The 16,935-nt window shown below is 41.4% G+C and overlaps 2 long non-coding RNA genes across 5 annotated transcripts in view; one reads left to right on the forward strand and one right to left on the reverse strand.

Moving 5' to 3' along the window:
- Window positions 1-16,935, reverse strand: part of LOC135098056 (uncharacterized) — a 46,426-nt gene that overhangs the window by 27,324 nt on the left and 2,167 nt on the right. The window lies entirely within an intron of this gene.
- On the forward strand, window positions 3,921-8,000 carry LOC135098044 (uncharacterized). Of its 3 annotated transcripts, XR_010266509.1 has the most exons (4): window positions 3,921-4,482; window positions 5,917-6,085; window positions 6,412-6,497; window positions 7,141-8,000. It is a non-coding gene; the product is annotated as an uncharacterized LOC135098044 (long non-coding RNA). The 3 variants fall into 3 exon arrangements; XR_010266508.1 differs by lacking the exon at window positions 6,412-6,497 and having other exon boundaries at window positions 3,942-4,482; XR_010266507.1 differs by lacking the exon at window positions 7,141-8,000 and having other exon boundaries at window positions 3,942-4,482; window positions 6,412-7,134.

A 16,935-nucleotide genomic window follows, 5' to 3' on the forward strand; every position in this document is an offset into this window, starting at 1 on the left:
TAAATGAATGAATAAATAAATAGATAAACAAAAAGACAAAGAATCTTCACACTCATCCTTCATAACTCTCCAGTCGCTTCGTTCCAGTCTCCCGCACTTTCCTCCTCGCGTCGTCTGGCTGAAATGAATGGAGGTGAAGAACGAGAGCTTGTGTCCTGTGGAGCGTGTCTGGTGTGCTCAATTTCCCTGACCTTTAAGCAAGTATTGGACTATTCTGACACTCACACCCGATACTCACCTATTTACGTCCCCCGGGTTATCACGTTACGACCCAGAAAGGTCTGCGTCTGGTGGCCTCGGATCCTCTACTGACCAGCGCGATGGGGCCACTGAGTGCTGGATGGTTTTGACTCTATACTGTTTAAACTTGCGTTTGTACTACATCCTTGTATCATGGAGCCTAAAGAGGACAAAATTAGCCTCTTATTCTCTCTTCCTTTATTTCAAGACAGGAAAAGTCCGTAAAATGCTGCACAAATTTTACAACATATTTTTTAGGCTTGCGTTTGTACTGCAGTCCCTTTTATAATGTAGCCTAAAGGGGACAAAATTAGCCTCTTATTCTCTCTCTTCCACTGTTTCAAGGCAGGAAAAGTCCCTACAATGCTGCACAATTTTTGCAATATATTTTTTTTAGACTTGCAGTCCCTTTAATATCTCTGTAGCCTAAAGAGAAACAAAATTAACATCCTATTTATTTTTTACCCCTTTAATTCTAGACACTTTTCTTATGACTGCCTACTTTTCATACAGATGCTTTTGTACTCCAGTCTCCTGAATAATTCAGCAGCCTAAAAAGGACAAAGGCAATCTATTCTCTCCTTCCGTGTGTGACGAGAACTCCATTCTTAACCAGAAAGGATTACTCGCTTCAATTGTACACATTTTTTTTTTTCTCCATGACTCCCTATTTGTAGATTTTTTTGGTATTGCAGTCTTTTGGGTAGTGTAGCACAGAGAGAGAGAGAGAGACAGAGTAGCACAGAGAGAGAGAGAGAGAGAGAGAGAGAGAGAGAGAGAGAGAGAGAGAGAGAGAGAGAGAGAGAGAGAGTTACGTCTCCTACCTGGATACTGCCATGAGGTACAGACTGAGTCAAGGCCCGGCGCAGCAGCAAGGTCAGGTGGAGCGGACGCGTTATGACAGAAACTAACTTCACAGCAGAGAAACTACCGTGAGGAGGGATCGAAGTCAACCTTTAGACCACCAGCCCACCGCTGCATTATTTACAGGCAGAGGAGAACGAGTAGCGTCGGGACTGTCACTCTAACTCTCAGGGAGGTTATGCAGACACACGCATGGTCTTTGAAAGACTGAAACAATACAACATTTGAGTTTTCGTCAGCGATTTAAAAATTTGGCGCTACAACATTTCGGACATGTGGCGCCGCTACAAAATTATGAAAAGGCATGACAATTGTGGTTGAGTAAAAAAGCAGTAATACAAAATGTTAAAAATAAATAAAATTGTTAAAATCAACTAAAATTAAGATAACAATTGTGAAAATAATTATATATATATATATATATATATATATATATATATATATATATATATATATATATATATATATATATATATATATATTGTGTATAAAATCATATAAACGTCAACACGTCCAACTACCTTAATATTCAATATACATAAATCTTTGTTATATATGGAAGGAACAATTATGATGAAAGATAATGATGAAACTTATGACGAAGGAAAAGAAAGAAGAGAAGGAATAACTGTAAATGAAAAGATTAAAACACGAAAATCATATAATAATCTCTGCCGTGGCGACGGCAGAGGAGCAGCGCAAGGGTTTCGACACTCGCTCCTTCTCCGTGATGCTTTTCCTTTCAGGCGTTTGACACTCTTCTACTGGAGCAGGGGTGTGCTGCTGGCGTGGCCCTCTCGTTGCACCTTACACACACACATAGACACACACACTCCTATCCCCCACTGACTGACACCCACACACACGTACACTCAGACTTATTCCTCCCAACACACCCACAGCCCAACACACGCCTAACCCTACCCATCACGCACCAACCTCCATGCATACCTCCTCATCACATTTACCGCCCACTCCCCTTTCTCCCCCAACACCTCATATTTAGTAATGCACAACCCAACACTTCCGGCGAAGTTGGGTGTACAGGCATGTACTACACGCTCACTCGCTCGCTTACACGACGGCGCCCACCAACTTTTGAGGAAAGTATAAAAGGGAAATGGCTATCCGCGAGTTTGCGAGTGTAGTAATTCTTCCAAAGGTAATTCCAAGGGAGGGAACTGCGGGGCTCAGGATATGGCGCACTCCATTGCTCATAATTAAGTTCCTCCAGAGCATGCTGAGAGAGAGAGAGAGAGAGAGAGAGAGAGAGAGAGAGAGAGAGAGAGAGAGAGAGAGAGAGAGAGAGAGAGAGAGAGAGAGAGAGTTACAGTAGTGGTGGTGGTAGTAGTAGTAGTAGTAGTAGTAGTAGTAGTAATAATAGAAATGGAAATAGTAATAGAAAATTGTCAAGGATATATTTTTCTTCTTGTTCTAAGTGGGGTGTGTGTGTGTGTGTGTGTGTGTGTGTGTGTGTGTGTGTGTGTGTGTGTGTGCGCGCGATTTGCAGCGGGAGGGCCACGCCAGCAGAACACACAGTTGATCCAGTGTGTGTGTGCGTCACACGCCTGAGGGATAAAGCTTCACGATAAAAGGAGCGAGTGTCGGAATCCTGTCGCCGCCACTTGCACATGTGCCCTCCTCTAACCCCCCACAACTATTACTTCTGAGAAACCTAACTTGCCTTTCACCGACTTATATACTACATATCCCAATAATATCTACTGAGACTCATAGTCTCTCATTTTAAATCGCATATTTCACACGACACAGCCCCAGCCATTCCTACCGTAAGCTTCTCTACACCCAGTCCATTCAACATCGCCTCCACAACACACCCTGGACAATACCACAACCGATACACTCCCTCACCGCAGCGCCAGACAAACAGTCCCCAGTACCGGGAAAGCTCGGGGAGCGGTAGGCTCAGGCGGCATCAAAACTCGGCCAACGCGCAGGACCAGAATCCTTGCTATGCACGAAGCGCCGCGTATATTTTTGAAGCTTTTTATCCTCCAGATCTGCCCCCTGCGAATGTGAGAGCACGCCACCACCACGCAGGCCAGGGAGGAGGAAGAAAAAGTAGAAGAGGAGGAGGAGGAGAGGAATTGAGTTTTTGAGGCATTGAATTACCAAGTTTGAATACCAAGTTTGCTCTGTCCCAATCAGAAATTTTAGAGATCAGAAGTCAGGCATTCCCTGCGTGAAATGTTTACTTCCTGAAGGGTTGAATGTCTACGAAAAGACGTGGAAAAATGCAGGGTGGTATAAGCGTGGGAGTGATACACTGTAAAAAAAGATAACTTTTTACAGTATTTTTCCAATAAATACTAACAGGAACTAATTGTAACCAAGGTTTACAATTTCGACTGTTGTATGTGACATGCATTTTGATTGTGATGTCTTGAATTTCTTGAGTGATTCCTTGTTAATATTTAATAGGCAATGTTGAGTGTGTGCCGAGACACCATAAGTCTCCATATTATCTAAATAATATTTTATCGTGATAGAATTAAATACAGATAAGCACTGTAAATCGAAGCAACAGGGTGTCTGTAAATGTTGCATTTTTTTTCTTTGTTGCTAAGCGGTTGTCTTCGATATTATTCTTTATGAAATACCTGGAATGTAATAATTATTCATTGCTGATACACCAATAGCCTTAAAAACATGCTTTAAATGTTTTTTTTTTTTTTCCTTCTTTGTCAAGCGTATTGTTTATTGCGACACCTGGCATCGTTACTGAAAACTTGCCATTGTATGTCGATTTACATTTATCGTATACATTTTTACGTAAGGTGATGATGAAAATTGTTCATAATGAAATAGAAAGCTCAGACGTTCTATATAATATTTCGGTGACGCAAGGTTATTTCGACCTAGTAACGTCAGTAATCATTAGATGGAATATTCTACTCTGGGAAGATATGCTAGGTAAGAAATATTTCTTGTTATCTCAATTGAAACATTTAGTAATATGAAATTTTGAGGAAGTATGATGAGAAGAATAATAAAAGCATAAAAGTAGTTACATGCGCATCGATATTTCCAACTGGTAAACCGCCATTTTTTTTTTTTTGTCCACGATTACGAGGTGCCCACCAGGCGCCAAACGCCAGTTCCAGACTAGTAGCTGCATCTTTATCCTGTACCTTGTGAGACCCAGGCCTGTACCTTCATCAAGCCTGATACTACCTGCTTACTGCACTTCTGGGACACTAGAGGCTGTGTTGACGCTGTTGCTGAGGCTTAACTACACGGCCTCATCAAAAACACCACCAAGGGCACAGCCAACCAGTATTCTACCTACCTACCTCCTAAGGCCCTAAGACCTAAGGGCCTTGCATCCAACAACATTCCTGGTCTCCTCCCTCGCATGTAAGTTACAATTCAATGGTTGCTTAACCTCAGCTTGTAAGCCATGTCATTACTAAGTGCGTTTATTTGTGCATGATGTATACTCATTTTTTTTTTTACCTATCTAAAATAAATTATGTTGAAGCATGAAGTCATTAGCAAACTAAATTATTAACTAATGGGGACTGACCTGCACTCTTAGTTTGGTTAGTTTGATTGTATACCTATGTTAGATTATGCTGGTTTCGCTAGGTTAGGTTAGTTAGGTCAGGCTAATTCGGTTTGGTTGGTTATGGTGGTTAGTTTCATTAGTTTGTTAGGTTGGTTACCAAGGTTAAGTGGTACTCTGTTACATCCGGCTGGTGGGCACGGGTGAGAGGAAGACTGATGAATGAGTGAAAATGTAGTGCAGTTTGCTCCACGAGTCCACCTAGCACTCGTGGAAAAAAAGTATGTTTCTTAAGTATTGTAATAATCCCTGAATTCCTGAAGGGCAAGTACCGTTAAGTACTACTGATTTTTTAGTAATTACTTTTGTGTCATGGATTCAGAGTTTGCATGTCCTCTCTGTAATCATGTATCAAGGTCAGTGAAAAATTATGTAAATCATTGCCTGTTGCATTCAAATGAATACAGAAGAGTTATCAAATGCCCATTAGGGGGTTGCAAACACTTTCATCATACACAGGGCTAAAGGCTCATATATACTGAGACCATCAAGAATATAGGTCAGAAAGTGTTGAAAAATTGTTGATCTTGTCTCCATTTGAAATTACAGTGTAAAACTCTGTTGTGCCAACAAGTTTGTGATGGAATGAAGGATTTATCAAAGCATTTGAGACAGCACATTGATAATGGCACCAGAATTCAGTGCCCCTTTAATCAGTGCTCCAAAATGTTCTCAAAGACATTTAAATCACACATAAGTAGGCATCAAAGATGTCAAACAGTTAAGGACTTGCCAACTGAAATTATCTACTCATCAAATTCAGACCTTTGTGATGAGTTGTCACCAAGTTTGGAGGTGTCCAGTACAAGAAATGACATTTATAACTTGGATCAGCCTATAATTTTTATGGGTAATGATATGTAACCAAAGGAGGTGTAATACTGCAACCAGGAGCACTGTAAATAATAGCAGTTTTCTTATCACTTCACCTTTGAAAGAGTTATTAACTGGTTCCTTTATGCTTAATGAACAGGAATGGGATGTGTGGGTATTTGTTATAAAAATTATGATAGAAAAGTACCTTGTGGTCTATAAAAACTATGTTACCATTATTATTACCTGGTCTTTTGTGGGAGAGACTTTAGGTGGAGGAGGTAAAATATCTAGTGCAGTTCTGCCACAAGCATTGATTGGTGAGGAAGGGGTGAAGATGCTAGAGACAAGTCATGAAATCCTTACCAGAGGTGGCTAGGTTATATTTATTTATTTATTTTTAATACTTTCAGGGGAATCAAGATTTACTACAGCAAGATATATGCTGGCAATTGATGGTGTTGTTGTCACTGAGCATATTGCCACATTTACCACTGGCCTAGCTTTGCTGTTGGCCTCCTATTACTACTTCATTATAATGTACCCCATGGATTCTGCATCAACACCTGAGTTCATTCAAAGGTAATTCATATATATATATATATATATATATATATATATATATATATATATATATATATATATATATATATATATATATATATATATATATATATATATATATATATATATATATATATATGGATAAATCTGTCCAGAACACCTTCAGTATTAACAGTCAAAGACATATTGCTTTTCTTATACTAAAATTACTAAGCTGAGATTCATGTAACTCTGTGGTATGTAGTAACAGCTTGCAGATTAGAATTGCAGTTTTTAAGGATATGGACAAAATTTACATTATTTACAATGTGTACACAATAGTACATTACCCTTCGTCACTACAGATGTTTTGTTGGCATCAATCCCGAATGGCAGAGCAAGATAGAAGTAAAAAAAACATTGCAAAAGGCATTCTGAAGTCCATCCGAAGGTCCTGTCCCTGATTAATGCTATTGCTGATGTAGACTGGAGGAGCTAAATCCCACAAGATAATGTTTATTACTTATGAAAACATTGTTTTATCATTATGGAGATTAATCATTATTATTTTCTTTTAAGAAATCTTGGAACACTTATATTGGATCATTATGGAGATTAATCATTATTATTTTCTTTTAAGAAATCTTGGAACACTTATATTGGATCATTATGGAGATTAATCATTATTATTTTCTTTTAAGAAATCTTGGAACACTTATATTGGGTTTTTGTTGAGTGAAAAATAAGCTTCCAGGAAGTCACATGTATTAGTGTCTTATTTACCATTTCATTTTACCTCACAAAAATTAATTTGCTTTATTACTCATTTTATTAGCGATGCTATGAGTGTGCTATGACAGTTAGATTGCTTCAATGTGCTTGTGCCTGGAGAAAGGGGCTGGTCATCCCTATCTGGAAACTTAGTGGGCCATCATTTATTTTATTTATTTATTACCATTGACTTCTGTAGAACTAAACAATTTGCCCTGTAGTATATACCTTACTGTTTATATAAAGTACTTGTATTGTGTGTTCAAGACTGAAGACAACAATGTAACTTTTGTATCATGTTTTCATTATCTTAATTATTGCAGATGCTGTCAGCCACTACAATTGTGATACTCAAGTGGATGAAACTTCTCTTCCATTCTTGCTGATGTACTTAAATAATTTTTTTTTTCTTAATGATGTGTCAATGATTATAATGGTGATGCTGTAAAGGTGATGTACTTAAATGCCTAGGTTCATTATTTATTTTTTTCTGGAATGCTCTTTTTAATGGTATAATGATGATTATAATGGTGATGATGATGATGATGTCAAGTTTTCTCCATGCAAGTATAATGATGATTATAATGGTGGTGATGATGATGATGATGATAAAGGTTTTCTCCATGATTGGTGTTGCATAGTTAAATACCTAGGTTCATATTTTTTTTTCTGGAATGCTCTTTTTTATTGGTGTATGCAGTGATTATAATGGTGATGATGATGTTGATGATGTAAAGTTCTTTCCACGCTGGTTTATGTATAGTTAAATGCCTAGGTTCTTTATGATTTTTTTTCATTTCTGGAATTGTCTTTTAATGAAGTGTAATGATGATGATGATAATGTAAAGTTCTCTACATGCTTGCTGATGCAGTGAAATGCTTAGATTTGTTATTACTTTTATTTATTTATTTATCATTTTTTAGGAATGCTCTGATGAAGAGTCAAGTAATTGATTAAATTGTATAGTGTGGTTTAGTAGAAATATTTTTGCAAGTTTATCTAATGTATTTTTAGTTTTAAAAATGTGCTCAGGTAATTTCTCCTTTTACCTCATTTTGATTTTGAAGCCTCTTATCTAGTTCATCTTTTACATGAGAACATGAGGAAAATGTAGGCTGTCCATGCCCTAACCTGACGTGCTGTTGGACACATTATTTGTGTTGAATAAAATCTTTCAGCTATGAATTTTCTCATGTTTATAACTTTTCCATGGGCAGTAGGACAACATTCAGGTTCCAGTGTTTCTTATTACTGATGCAGTACTTTCTCTAAAAGGATGACTTTTTTTTCTTTCTTTCTCAGCTTGGTTATCAAATTCCTTGCACATTTCAGTCCTTGCATTCCTTCTGTGCTTCTCTCATAAACACATACAGTTTAAATAATACCTTGCTTATTTTTCCAAAAATGTTTCAGATACAGGAAACAGTTAATTTATTTTCATATACTTTGGTTCAGGTGAAGTGATTTCCCACAGTAATGAAATATTTTTGTACTTTTGATAGATATGTGATATACTCAAGATCTGTTTGTATAGAAAGGAATATTTAATATTCATAAAAAAGTCCTCAAAGTGCCCTAGTAAATATAAGTTCTACTGAGTCAACTGGGATTTTAGTATTTATTTAGCTATATTGTTATTAAATGTAAAAAATCTCATGAGTGCAGAATAGTCACATTTCTGCAGTACGCCAATTGCTCCATTATCCAGACTGTCAGTATCCAGACTCGTCATTATCCAGACAAGTGTCTGATTGGCTATCGTGACAGTAAGAGTTGCTCTCTGGAGGGTAAGGGTAACTATTCAGACAGTACGTCATTATCCAGGTGTGTTACAGTCATGTGCACCCCTATCCAGATGTTGCAGTCTCCGGATGGGCCTCTGGTTAATAACTAGGATGGATATTGGAGAGATTACAGCATTTTACTGTTGTAATTAAAACATTGCTGTTGATTCAGCATATATATAATCTCAGTATATCAAATTTGCTCTTTGATATACTATCAAACACTGGTTTCTTCTGATACCTGCTCTTTTCTACATACAGCGAACTTTTCAGTTTGTCATAAAAAAAGTTTGTGTATACCAGTTGCCCATTGCTCTCAGTGTGCTTTTTGTTTACATGCTGACCATCTGGAGGAAATAATATACTCCTGCCTGGCTGCCAGTCAATCGACCTTTTGAACTGTTGCTCTTTGTATACTGAATACAGTTTATGTGCATGGTTCGGTTGGCCAGCAGGCATTCGGGCGTGTGATCAGCTGGCAATTGTAAACAGTAATGTGTAGTGAGAGCAGCAGCATTGCAACGGCCACCATTTGTATCTAAAGTCATAATTTGATATGTATGTACTGTGTTGTCTTAATTGCATATACAATAGTACACATACACAGGTATGCAAACTTTCTTCTGATATACAGAGAAAGTTTGGCATGTACAATAAAAGGTCAGATGCCAACGAGTCTTTAGATGTATCTTTTTTTTTTTTTTTTTTATCAACCCAGACTTTCCAAATTAGTTTGATATATGAAGGATCTATGTGTTCTACTGCTACCATCAAGTGTACACAATATGGATATTAACTAGACATTTCTTAAGAAATTGATACAGTTAAGTTGTTCACAAGTTCCTGTAAACTACAAATACTGTTTGCCAGTACTGTTCCTGTAAGACACAATACAATAACATTGAGAAATAGATTTTCCCCTTTTTCTTTAGCAAGTAATTTCAGTAAATGGTATACAGAAAAATCCTGTCATAATTTACAAGGAAAAAAAAAATACAGAAACCTTTAAAATTTACAGAAAATCGGATTTATATGGAAATTCTTGTTTACAGATACCTAAATTTTACAGAAAAAGTTTGGCAGCCTGGTTGCCAGTGAATTTTCTGTAAAATTTACAGATTATTTTTTACAGTGTAGGACAAGAAGTTTAGAGGATCATTGATGAATAATTAGAAGACAGGACAGAACCCTAAGGAACACCACTGTTAATAGATTTAGGAGAACAGTGACCGTCTACCACAGCAGCAATAGAACGGTCAGAAAGAAAACATAAGAAGTTACAGACAAAAGGAAAGAAGCCGTAGGAAGGTAATTTGGACATCAAAGCTTTGTGCCTGACTCTATCAAAAGCTTTTGATATGTTCAAGACAACAGCAAAAGTTTCACCAAAATCTTTAAAAGAGGATGACCAAGACTCAGTAAGAAAAGCTAGATCACCAGTAGAGCGGCCTTGACGGAACCCATACTGGCAATCAGATAGAAGGTTGATAGATGTGATAGATGTTTAAGAATCTTCCTGTTGAGGGTATATTGAAAAAAAAACCTTAGATAGGCAGGAAATCAAAGCAATAGGATGGTAGTTTGAGGAATTAGAACGGTCACCCTTTTTAGGAACAGGCTGAATGTAGGCAAACTTCCAGCAAGAAGGAAAGGTAGATGTTGACAGAGTTAAAAGAGTTTGACTAGGTAAGGTACAAGCACAGAGGCACAGTTTCAGAGAACAATAGGAGGGACCCCATCAGGTCCATAAGTCTTCCAAGGGTTTAGGCCAGCGAGGGCATGGAAAACATCATTGCAAAGAATTTTATAAGGTAGCATGAAGTAGCCAGAGGGTAGAGGAGAGAGAGGAACAAGTCCTGAATCATCCAAGGTAGAGTTTTTAGCAATGGTTTGAGTGAAGAGTTCAGCTTTAGAAATAGATGTGATAGCAGTGGTGCCATCTGGATGAAATAAAGGAGGGAAAGAAAAAAGAAGCAAAGTTATTGGAGATGTTTTCGGCTAGATGCCAGAAGTCATGAGGGGAGTTAGATCTTGAAAGATTTTGACACTTTCTTTTAATGAAGGAGTTTTTGGCTAGTTGGAGAACAGACTTGGCTTGGTTCCGGGCAGAAATATAAAGCACATGAGATTTTGGTGATGGAAGGCTTAAGTACCCTTTGTGGGCCACCTTTCTATCATATATAGCACAAGAAGGTTAAGGTCGAGAAAAAGAGTGAGGAATGAATGCCTCCATGCCAGACACTATCACCTCTGTTATGCGCTTAGCACGCAAAGACGGATCTCTGACACGGAAGCAGTAGTCATTCCAAGGAAAATCAGCAAAATACCTCCTCAGGTCCCCCCAATCTAGCAGAGGCAAAATGACAGAGGCACCTCCGTTTAGGGGGATCCTGAGGAGGGACTGGAGCGATAGGATAAGATACAGATATGAGACTGTGATCGGAGAAGCCCAGCGGAGAAGAGAGGGTGACAGCATAAGCAGAAGGATTAGAGGACAGGAAAAGGTCAAGAATGTTGGGCGTATCTCCAAGACAGTCAGGAATACGAGTAGGGTGTTGCACCAATTGCTCTAGGTCGTGGAGGATAGCAAAGTTGAACGCTAGTTCACCAGGATAGTCAGTGAAGGGAGAAGAAAGCCAAAGCTGGTGGTGAACATTGAAGTCTCCAAGAATGGAGATCTCTGCAAAAGGGAAGAGAATCAGAATGTGCTCCACTTTGGAAGTTAAGTAGTCAAAGAATCTCTTATAGTCAGAGGAGTTAGGAGAGAGGTATACAGCACAGATAAATTTAGTTTGAGAGTGACTCTGTAGTCGTAGCCAGAAGGTGGAAAACTTGGAAGATTCAAGAGCGTGGGCACGAGAGCAGGTTAAGTCCAGCTTTGGATTGAAAATGAAGATAGAAAAAGTAGGAGGGAATAGAAAAGGGGCTACTGTCAGTTGCTTCAGACACCTGAGTTTGTGAGAAAAAGAAGATGAGGTTTAGTAGAGGAGAGGTGGACTTCTACAGATTGAATATTAAATCTAAGACCGCGAATGTTGCAGAAGTTAACGAAGGAAAAGTTTAGGTGAATGTCAAAACACTTACGGTCGTTATCAGAAGAGCAGTCTGACCTGGGAACATTTGTGAGCCCCTCCCCATATGGGGACTGCGAGGCTGGTGTAGAAGTTGCCATGATAATTTTGAATTTTTGAGTGAAAGGTGTGTGTGTTATTAGGTGCTTGTAGTTTTGTAAGCAGGAAGAGAGGCTGTGACTGCCCCCTTGTGTTGTGAGACACAAAGGGAAACGTTCAGTGAGGCCACAGCTGGGTTTAATGATAAGTTTACAGCATCCCCTCATCCAGTGCTTTAGACTTCAATGGGAGTAATTATCATTTCAGCAGGTGCCTACTGCCTCCTCCTACTAATGGAAACAAGTAGTACTGTTCCTTAGTGTCCTGCAACACTCACCTACTGGTAGCTAAGCCACAACACCGGTCTGAGAACACCGAGGCATGTTCTGTTCCTTACTGTCCTGCAACACTCCCCTACTGGTAGCTGAGCTACTACACCGGTCTGAGAACACCGAGGCATGTTCTGTTCCTTACTGTCCTGCAACACTCCGCTACTGGTAGCTGAGCCACAGCACCGGTCTGAGAACACCGAGGCATGTTCTGTTCCTTACTGTCCTGACACACTCTCCTACTGGTAGCTGAGTCAAAAAACCGGTATGAGAACACCGAGGCATGTTCTGTTCCTTACTGTCCTGAAACACTCCCCTACTGGTAGCTGAGCCACAACATCGGTCTGAGAACACCGAGGCATGTTCTGTTCCTTACTGTCCTCCAACACTCCCCTACTGGTAGCTGAGCCACAACACCGGTCTCAGAAAACCGAGGCATGTTCTGTTCCTTACTGTTCCTTACTGTCCTGCAACACTCCACTACTGGAAGCTGAGCCACAACACCGGTCTGAGAACACCGAGGTATGTTCTGTTCCTTACTGTTCCTTACTGTCCTGCAACACTCCCGTACTGGTAGCTAAGCCACAACAACGGTCTGAGAACACCGAGGCATGTTCTCTTCCTTACTGTTCTGCAACGCTCCCCTATTGGTAGCTGAGCCACAACACCAGTCTGAGAACACCGAGGCAAGTTCTGTTCCTTACTGTCCTGCAACACTCCCCTATTGGTAACTGAGCCACAACATGTGTCTGAGAACACCGAGGCATGTTATGTTCCTTACTGTCCTGCAACTATTTCCTACTGGTAGCTGAACCACAACACCGGTCTGAGAACACCGAGGCATGTTCTCTTCCTTACTGTCCTGGAACACTCCCCTACTGGTACCTAAGCCACAACACCGGTCTGAGAACACCGTGGCATGTTCTCTTCCTTCTCCCCTACTGGTACCTAAGCCACAAGACCGGTCTGAGAACACCGTGGCATGTTCTCTTCCTTACTGTCCTGCAACACTCCCTTAATGGTAGCTAAGCCTCAACACAGGTCTGAGAAAACCGAGGCATGTTCTGTTCTTTACTGTCCTGCAACACTCGCCTACTGGTAGCTGAGCCACATCACCGGTGTGAGAAAACCGAGGCATGTTCTGTTCCTTACTGTCCTGCAACACTCCTCCACTGGTAGTTGAGACACAACACTGGTGTGAGAACACCGAGGCATTTTCTGTTCCTTACTGTCCTGCAACACTCCCCTACTGGTAGCTGAGCCACAACACCGGTCTGAGAACACCGAGGCATTTTCTGTTCCTTACTGTCCTGCAATACTCCCCTACTGGTACCTGAGCTACAACACCGGTCTGAGAACACCGAGGCATGTTCTCTTCTTAACTGTCCTGCAACACTCCCCTACTGGTAGCTGACCCACAACACCAGTCTGAGAACACCGAGGCATGTTCTGTTCCTTACTGTCCTGCAACACTCCCCTACTGGTAGCTGAACCACGACACCGGTCTGAGAACACCGAGGCATGTTCTTTTCTTAACTGTCCTGCAACACTCCCCTAATGGTAGCTAAGCCACAACACCGGTCTGAGATCACCGAGACAGGTTCCCTTCCTTACTGTCCTGCAACACTCCCCTACAGGTAGCTGAGGCACAACACCGGACTGAGAACCCGAGGCATGTTCTGTTCCTTTTCTTTTTTGCAACACTCCCCTACTGGTAGCTGAGCCACAACACCGGTCTGAGAACACCGAGGCATGTTTTGTTCTTTACTGTCCTACAACACTCCCCTACTGGTAACTCAGCCACAACACCGGTCTGAGAACACCGAGGCATGTTTTGTTCTTTACTGTCCTACAACACTCCCCTACTGGTAACTCAGCCACAACACCGGTCTGAGAACACCGAGGCATGTTCTCTTCCTTACTGTCCTACAACACTCCCCTACTGGTAACTCAGCCACAACACCGGTCTAAGAACACCGAGGCATGTTCTCTTCCTTAATGTCCTGGAACACTCCCCTACTGGTAGCTGACGCACAACACCGGTCTGAGAACCCGAGGCATGTTCTGTTCCTTTCTTTTTTGCAACACTCCCCTACTGGTAGCTGAGCCACAACACCGGTCTGAGAACACCGAGGCATGTTCTGTTCCTTTCTTTTTTGCAACACTCCCCTACTGGTAGCTGAGCCACAACATCGGTCTGAGAACACCGAGGCATGTTCTCTTCCTTACTGTCCTGCAACACTCCCCTACTGGTAGCTGAGCCACAACACCGGACTGAGAACACCGAGGCATGTTCTCTTCCTTACTGTCATGCAACACTCCCCTACTGGTAACTGAGCCACAACACCGGTCTGACAACACCGTGGCATGTTCTGTTCCTCACTGTCCTGCAACACTCCCCTACTGGTAGCTGAGCCACAACACCGGTCTGAGAACACCGAGGCATGTTTTGTTCTTTACTGTCCTGCAACACTCCCCCACTGGTAGCTGAGCCACAACACCGGATTGAGAACACCGAGGCATATTCTATTCCTTACTGTCCTACAACACTACCCTACTGGTAGGTGACACACAAAACCGGTCTGGGAACACCGAGTCATAATCTGTTTCTTATTGTCCTGCAACACTCCCCTACTGGTAGCTGAGCCACAACACCGGTCTGAGAACACCGAGGCATGTTCTCTTCCTTACTGTCCTGCAACACTCCCCTACTGGTAGCTGAGCCACAACACCTGTCTGAGCACACTGAGGCATGTTCTCTTCGTTACTGTCCTGCAACACTCCCCTACTGGAAGTTAAGCCACAACACGGGGTCTGAGAACTCTGAGGCATGTTCTGTTCCTTACTGTCCTGCAACACTCCCTTACTGGTAGCTGAGCCACACCACCGGTATGAGAACACCGAGGCATGTTATCTTCCTTACTGTCCTGCAACACTCCCCTACTGGTAGCTGAGCCACAACACCGGCCTGAGAACACAGAGGCATGTTCTGTTCCTTACTGTACTGCAACACTCCCTTACTGGTAGTTGAGCCACAACACCGGCCTGAGAACACCGAGGCATGTTCTGTTCCTCACTGTCCTGCAACACTCCCTTACTGGTAGCTGAGCCACAACACCGGCCTGAGAACACCGAGGCATGTTCTGTTCCTTACTGTCCTGCAACACTCCCCTACTGGTAGCTGAGCCACAACACCGGTCTGAGAACACCGAGGCATGTTCTCTTCCTTACTGTCCTGCAACACTCCCTTACTGGTAGGTGAGCCACACCACCGGTCTGAGAACACCGAGGCATGTTCTCTTCCCTACTGTCCTGCAACACTTCCCTACTGGTAGCTGAGCCACAACACCGGTCTGAGAACACTGAGGCATGTTCTGTTCCTTACTGTCCTGCAACACTCCCGTACTGGTAGCTGAGCCACAACACTGGTCTGAGAACACCGAGGCATGTTCTGTTCCTTACTCTCCTGCAACACTCCCCCTAGTGGTAGCTGAGCCACAACACCGGTCTGAGAACACCGAGGCATGTTCTCTTCCTTACTTTTCGTGACAGACAGATGGAAACCCGTGATGACATATTTACAGCCTCCACTTACTTCACTTATCTACCTGCTTAGCTAAGAACAAGTTAATTTACCCAAAGTGATGAATTAGTTTTCTAAAACTCAAATACCAATTAATACGTGAACTAACGACCTGTTTTACATTAAGATTTCCACAATGAAGAAGAAAGTAATGGTTGGTAGTCGCCAGATATCTTTTTAAATGAATTGTAGAATGTGAAATAATTTTAAGTGAATGTAAACTACTAAAACCAACAATAAACCAACCTCAGACGAACAATTAACAGCTGCAAGTGTTCCATGACTGTCCTGCCACATCCAGCGGGACGCCAAGTGATCCGTAAAACAAGTCTGCGGAGCACCGAAGCGTATCTACTCCCTCAATTTTGGTAGTGTACGGATGAAACCCATTCCAGACAAGCGGTTCCCACTCTTTGCTACTAGTTACTTACTTAATTTCCTATTTACTTATCAACCTACCCTACTTACTACCTATCCACCTACCTAATTATTGCCTGTTTATTCTACTGCCCAGCTACCAAGCTTATTAACTTCCCTATATACCTACTTACATACAACTGTCCTGCTTACCTACCTACCTGTCTGCAATTTCGTCTACACAAGAGGTACTTCCCTCTCCTAGAAGCACCAAGGCACTATCGCACAACGGGAGTCATCCACCACTGATCAATAACTGAGGGATAAACGAAAAATAAAGTTGGGAGGGACTGAAATATGTAGCAAGGGTGAGGCTGGGTCGTGGGCTGCGTGACGACTTGTCAACCCGAGATTCCAGGAAAAGACATGAGGTACACCAAGAACGTAATGGAGATGAGTACGGGAGTGAAAGTGTAGTAATGCAGGTCAGGAGGAAGGAACGCACGCTATGTAAATCCCAGGCGAATCTAGTCCTGTCTCTCCTTTGATGTCACGCAGGGAAGCAAACATGAATGAATTTTACTGGCGAGAAGGTGCGTCAATACAACGCTCCTGCGTGTGGGCGGTGTGCAGATCAGCAAGGTAAGGAGGCAGAGACGGGAAGAACGTCAACCACAAGTTTATATACGCCGCAGCAAATCAGGTTATTATACAACAAAAGAGAAATGGTAAAGAAAAAAATAAATAGAAAAAAAAACCTATTTGTCGTTAAAAAGAACTAGATACCATTAACTAGAAAGTAATCCAGGAATATTTAGGTGATGTGCAAAGATGAAAGAATCCAAAGAAAACCATGATTAGTAAGAGCACCATTAAATATACGGTATCAAATAATTAATGCAGAATATAAAAAAAAAGTCGAAATCTTTTCCGGAAATAGCGTTCGATAGCGCG

Source organism: Scylla paramamosain, unplaced genomic scaffold, assembly GCF_035594125.1.
Source record: "Scylla paramamosain isolate STU-SP2022 unplaced genomic scaffold, ASM3559412v1 Contig42, whole genome shotgun sequence".
NCBI lineage: Eukaryota > Metazoa > Arthropoda > Malacostraca > Decapoda > Portunidae > Scylla > Scylla paramamosain.